We start from the raw sequence: 6093 nt of genomic DNA on the forward strand, positions 1-6093 counted from the left end.
CGATTGTCATTTGGGAGAGCGTAAGGTTTCTGTGCGAACAAATTTAGCCTTGAGTTTTGTACRTTGGGGTCTAGAAAGGAATGCCTCCARGATCYATACRGAGGTGCTTTTCCTTCCCTGACTTCTCACACAGTATTCTTTCAAATGAATTTAAGGCTTTTCTCGCCCAAATCCCCACAAAAGTAGCCACACTGCAGTTTTCCTACTATTATGCAAATAGGTTAATCAGCCAACGCTCCGGCGAGAATTAATTTATATTTGAATTAAATGAGGCCTAGAGTCTTTAGAGCCGAACCCCCAGGCCAAGGCCCGGCCTAGGTAGCAACCTCATATTCTTCCTTTGACGAAATGTGAACTGACACAAATACCGTGGCTGACTTTCAATCCGATTACTCCGTTACCTCCCATCAATGCTCTCCCAGGCATCAGCCSCTAGCGTCCCTCCTTTCAGCAGCGCAGGGAACAACTGACAACTCCTCCCCGATAAACAAGCACCCACGCCGCCACCCGGGACCCTCACCCGTAGCCCATCATCCCCGCTCAATGGCCCTTATTCGACAAGGTGCTTTATTTTGCTTGCAGGAACYGAGGCGGGGGGACCGAACGGCTCAGAAGCGCCCTTGGCTGGGGCTGCGATTCAAAGCTGCTCTTTCAGAGCTAACTAACAATCGGCAACCAAAATACGTGAGCGGGCGTATGTCTGTGCACACACCTCGTTTCATACAGTCGCCGACATCTGTACTCTTAAAAAAAAAAAAATAAAAAGACACAACGTTTTGGGCTACTTTGACCAAAGGTCAATGTAAAGCGAACCCACATTTTACACTGCACCCTCTCGCTAAACTCATGTTGACAACCACTAAATTCTTTCTATTGCACAGCACAGGAACTTGTTTAAAAAAAAAGAAAAAAGGAAAAAATCTCCTCTCTTTAAAACTGTAAGTATTTAAAAAGCTCRGGCTAAACAATCCACCAGGTGTGAGAAAAGCCTTGGCGCCTCGAGCGGCTCCGTGTCGGGCAACCTACGCTTTGTAATTAGATTAGCAAGCGAAAGCTGAATAGCACTGAGCAAAACATCCCCCTGCACATAGTGTTTATAGTGCATAAGTGATAACTAAGCTTCTCTAGTCATGGTAAAAATTGACTTAAAAAAATGGGAGTCCTACGTGCACCGGAATCTGAATGAAGAGGAAAATAAAACAAAGCACCCGTTCTTAAAAAGCTGTAAGTAATTGCCTGGCTGTCTCACTTAAACAAAGTGTTATTTGGAAATATATGTCATAAAACAGACCCTATGATTTAACGACAGCTCTTCAGGCAAGCAGCACATCAAACCCATCTAAGTTTCATGTCTCCAGAGGACATACCTCCCTATGGACCCTTCCAAGAACAACGTCTTCCTACTGTGGCCAAACTCGGTGTGTACTAGAGAGAAAAATATTAATATGGGCAAATGCTCCCTCCTGCTGGAAACGTTCAAAATGYAGATTCAAACGCAGTCCGTGATTTCATGTTCCTCATAGCATGCAGCAGTTCTGCTTCATGGAGGGCTTYGCAGTAGACACCTGAGCATCTGTTGCCTGTATAGACATCTTCACCTGCCTGGTGGATGCGTCTCCCGTGGGTGCACAGTTGGTGAGGGAGTATTACCCACCTGCAGATCACTGGTAAAGTGTTTTCACTGTGCACTTCATGCCTTGCTCTCCAGGATCAACAAAAAAATCCAAGCAGGATAGGGGAAGTAGCTCTCTGGAGTCCTATTCTGAGACTCTGTAGAAGGTATTTGCCAAATCTCCTCCACAGAAATCCCATGGCCTTGAACATGATCTGCAGAGTGATTTGGGCCAGATCCAGAGGAAATGCTTCTCAGACAGAGGCAGCCAAAATCTACCGTTTCCTCTGCTACAGTAGAACCTGAATAGTCTCCAGACTTTAGGGGATTGGTTGGTTGGTTGGTTGGTTGGTTGGTTGATTGGTTTGTTTTGCATGACTTTTCCCACACAACCAGCCAACGTATGTCCTGGAGCTTCCCAGCGTAGGAACATTGGAAATCACTTGCCTCATGGAAACCCTAAAAGTTGTTTGTAACTCCTGCTTTCATATAGACATGATGCTCAATGTGAAAAAAGCCAAGACAAAGTTCTTATCAAAAGTTTTCATAGGAAGTCCATACATTTTTCCTGGAAAGAGTGGGACAGTTTCACAGACAATTGTTAAGAGTACAAATATCTCACTTTTGAATTTTGATCTCAAATCAGTCCAGCCTTGATAGAGTCCATCCCATCTGGTGCTGTTGCATCTGTGACCAGATGCAAACTGAGTATGAAATAGTAGATATCCCCATACCAGATCATGTTGCTCATATCAGTAGATCTTGAAAATCCCCGAGCTATTTCATCCTATTTCAAACAGTCTATTGAATACCCAAGCTGGAGCATCAGAACTGAGATCAAAAAGCCTTCTCTTTGGCTGAGGGCTACCGTAGCAATTGGAGCAGATATCCTTCTTCTGTTCCGCTTTTCACAAGCCCGGGGATGCTTGCAGTCTGCATCCTGGTCGGAGCTTCACAGCCCAGCAAGAGCTGCCCACACAGAGCTGGTTCCCAGCAGTGGCAGCTGAAAACATTGCCCTTCTTCAGCGYGTGTCCTGTCCCCCTCCAGCTCCTGCTACGAGCTCGGCAGGAGACAGGACCTCTATTAATCACCCCAGACCAAGAGCTCAGGCTTTTTGCTTAAGCTGCCAGTCTTGACCCAAGACAGCAAATTAACCCTGCCTATATACATTCCCCACCGCTGATATTTCAGTAGACATTTTTTCAGTATTTTTTCAGCAAAAAAGGAGGGATAAAACATTTTTCAATATGACACCCTCAGGGAAAGCTTGATAAAGGTTGGTGGCTGAGGCCATGGGCTTCTCTTTAAAACCTAAGTCAGGACAATCTAAAATAGCTAAAACACACGCAGGTCTTACTAGATTTCCAGAAGCAGARCACACTTACCTCCACTTGCTCCAGTCTTTCTCACTGGTTCCATAAAGGCAAATGGTGAGAGGTAAACTATGTCCACCCTCTTCTTCTATTAGAGCTTAGGAAATTACACACACTGCATCCCCTTATCTAGTTCATACCAACATCAGGACCTTGATGCTCTCCTGACATGGAGAGCCCTTTGCTCTGAAAGGAAGGTGGTAACGTCTCTTCTCTCTGAAGTCCATGGCTGCTTTCTCCATTACAGACATAAAAAAAAAAGAAAGGAAGAAATGAAGAAAGGAAGTCCAGGAAAACATTTTGAACCCTCAATCTAGGGTCATCAACCCAAAAGTTCCCTGTCYCCAGCCCCCTGAACCTCCTTGGGATACATTCACTCTCCTGATGACTCACTCTCCTCAGGCAAGACCCTGACAGATCCTGGAAATTCCTCTTTCCTGGAAATTCCTCTTTCACATTCTAACCTGCAACTAGAGATTTCAGTGAAGCTGTTGGAAAAGAGAAGTTTGCCATTAACCTAAGCAATGGCTTTGGCTTGATTTAAAAGCAACAACAAACTTCTAATCATTTATAACTTCTTTAGGAGAACATTAAAAATGTTCARTGAAGATGGTAAAAGTGGACTATTCTCTAATCTTCTGTGCTCCATCTGTGCAGCCTAACYGGGGAAGCAGTGACCGTATTTCAAGCACGCAGGACTGTGGCCTCCAGGAGCTGAGGCTCTGAGTGTCCATTGCCCAATTCCCAGCCAATTCCCACTGTGATAAATGGTCATGAGATCCAGGCAATGAGTAAAACACTATATTGCATTTTGCCAGTCCTTGTTCCCCAAAACGTGCAAATCTGAGCTCAGGAAAGGAGATCCTTTCCAGAGAGTTAGTTTGTCTATGTGTTTATTAGAAGATCATTGGAGAAGGAAGAAGAGGGGTTGCTCAACTCCAGATTTTTTTTTTTTTTTTTTTTAACAAAGGTAGAGGTTGAGGAAAAGCTAAAAGAACGAAGCGGACAGAAATAACCAAGCCAGGAAGAAAGGATGCAAATTAAACAGCCTCGGAAGGAGTTAGCAAAGCGCGAGCAAGACACAGCCACTAAACCAAAGTTAATTACTTCTGACATGCTCAGATCAGCTGGTCGCGCTCCAGCCCGCGCACACCCTGTGCTGGTCGGCGTGAATGGCAAAGGAAAATAAAGTAACTCTCCCCTCTGGGTCCCTCTGCCAAGTCTGGGCTGCGCGCTCTGCCCGAGATCCCTCTTTCTTTGCGCACACAGGGAGAGGGGGAGAGGAGAGAGAAACACAGTTAACCACCTGTCAGGGCTGAGGACACAATAAGGCAGCCCCCAAAAGAGCTTTTCATGCATGCGTAATATATTTGTTCAGCTATTCACTTAATGAAGCTGATAAATGTGATGCGAAACAATAGTCAAGTTAATCTATTTAGTAAAATGTTTTGAGACTCTCAGGCGATGTTAAGGAGGGTAGTGTGTTCGGGGACATTTTCATTTCAATACGCTCATCTCTCCCCTCTTAGGGGGGTTCAAGCAACCTATGTGAATATAATTTCTTATAAATGTGTCTTTAATGGGTTTAATTCACCCTTGCCAGCTGTTTTTTTTTTTTTTTTGCTATTTTGTAAGAGCAAAACAAACGTGCCAGGCTTGGAAAGCTAGTTAAAATTAGTTTCGGTCACTGGGGCCAAGCTATATTTCCTGCAAACCATCTGCTTGATTGGCACAATAGAAGGATTTTCAGGGAAAAAAAAAAAAAAAAGGGGGGGGGTTGGATCTAGGGAAGCTTTGAACGAACCAACAGTTACTGCTCCTTGTGCTGAATTCTAAAGGTGAAGCCTTAGGTGTCTTAAGAGAGCGTCGCCTCCGTTCAGGCTCCCGACGAGGGCGAGAAGCGGCACCGGGGAGCCGRGAGGCGCCCCCGGACCCCGAGCCCGGCTCGGGGCCCCCGCTGCGCCCCCCGGGGCCCGGCCGGGGCTCCGGGAGGCGTCGGGCACCGTTTGCCCCGTTGCTCCGCGTCGGGCGCCGCGCTCAAAGCGGCGGCTCTCCCAATTTCATGCGGATTAACAGCCCCGGAGCGGGACACACGCAGCCTGCGAGCCCTACCCACCCCCTCCCAGCGTTTGCCTTTTTTTTTTCCCCCCCTTTTTTTTTAAGCCTAAGTGGGGGCGACAAAGAAAGCGAGTGACTTTTAAGAAATAAATTTGAAGATAACGACATTAAAATGAATGGCAGGAGGCACAAAACCCCCTGAGCATAGGTCAAACGGCATTAGTCACAGGTTTTATCTCCAGACATTAGAATTCCCCTCTCTTAAATGATCACTGCCTTTGAAAAGAAATTTCCAAAGGAGATCACTTAAAATAAGATCCTTTCGTCCAATTTCTTGGTTTCTTACGGCCTATCTTCCCTTTCAATAGATGTCTAGTCCCTTTTTCCGTGGTGCTTAAGGGTTTCTTTATGGGTGTGCTAAGATGCGGCCCAAGGAACTGGGTCCACGTGTGCCCCAGCATGCGCTTGACCCACCCTTCCACAAAGTGTCAGGCCCTTATTAAAAAAAAAAAAAAAAAAAAAAAAAAAAGGAGAGAGAAATTAGCAGCAATAGGTCTATAGAAAGGAGAAAGGCAAAACACCCCAATGCATATATGAAGAAAGGAGTAAATCATCAAATCATCTCAAAGGGACATACAATAACAGCAATAAACAAACAAACAAACAAACAAACAAACAAACAAACGAACGAACGAATGAATGAATGAATGAATGAATGAATGAATGAATGAATAAATAAATAAATAAATAAATAAATAAAGTGTTCTCTAGTTCTTGGACCTGCCTGGGGCTGCGTTAAGAAGCTCAGAGCCAGGAGGAACACAGGAGCTGGGCCTTATGTGCATGTGCATATAAGTGTATATACATGGCCGCCTATACATATATATGKGCATATAYGTGCGTGAGAGAGGGGGCCGGGGATGTGGGAGAGGGAGAGAAAGGACCTGTGTGTGTAGGGGGCTGTCAAACTGTTGTTTTTACTAGGAAGTTCTGCTGTGTTGTTTTCTTCTTAAAAGAAAAAAAAAAAGAAAGAAATGGAAAGAAAGAAA

Source organism: Nothoprocta perdicaria, unplaced genomic scaffold (assembly GCF_003342845.1).
Source record: "Nothoprocta perdicaria isolate Ctin4 unplaced genomic scaffold, notPer1 scaffold_251, whole genome shotgun sequence".
In the NCBI taxonomy this organism is placed as follows: domain Eukaryota; kingdom Metazoa; phylum Chordata; class Aves; order Tinamiformes; family Tinamidae; genus Nothoprocta; species Nothoprocta perdicaria.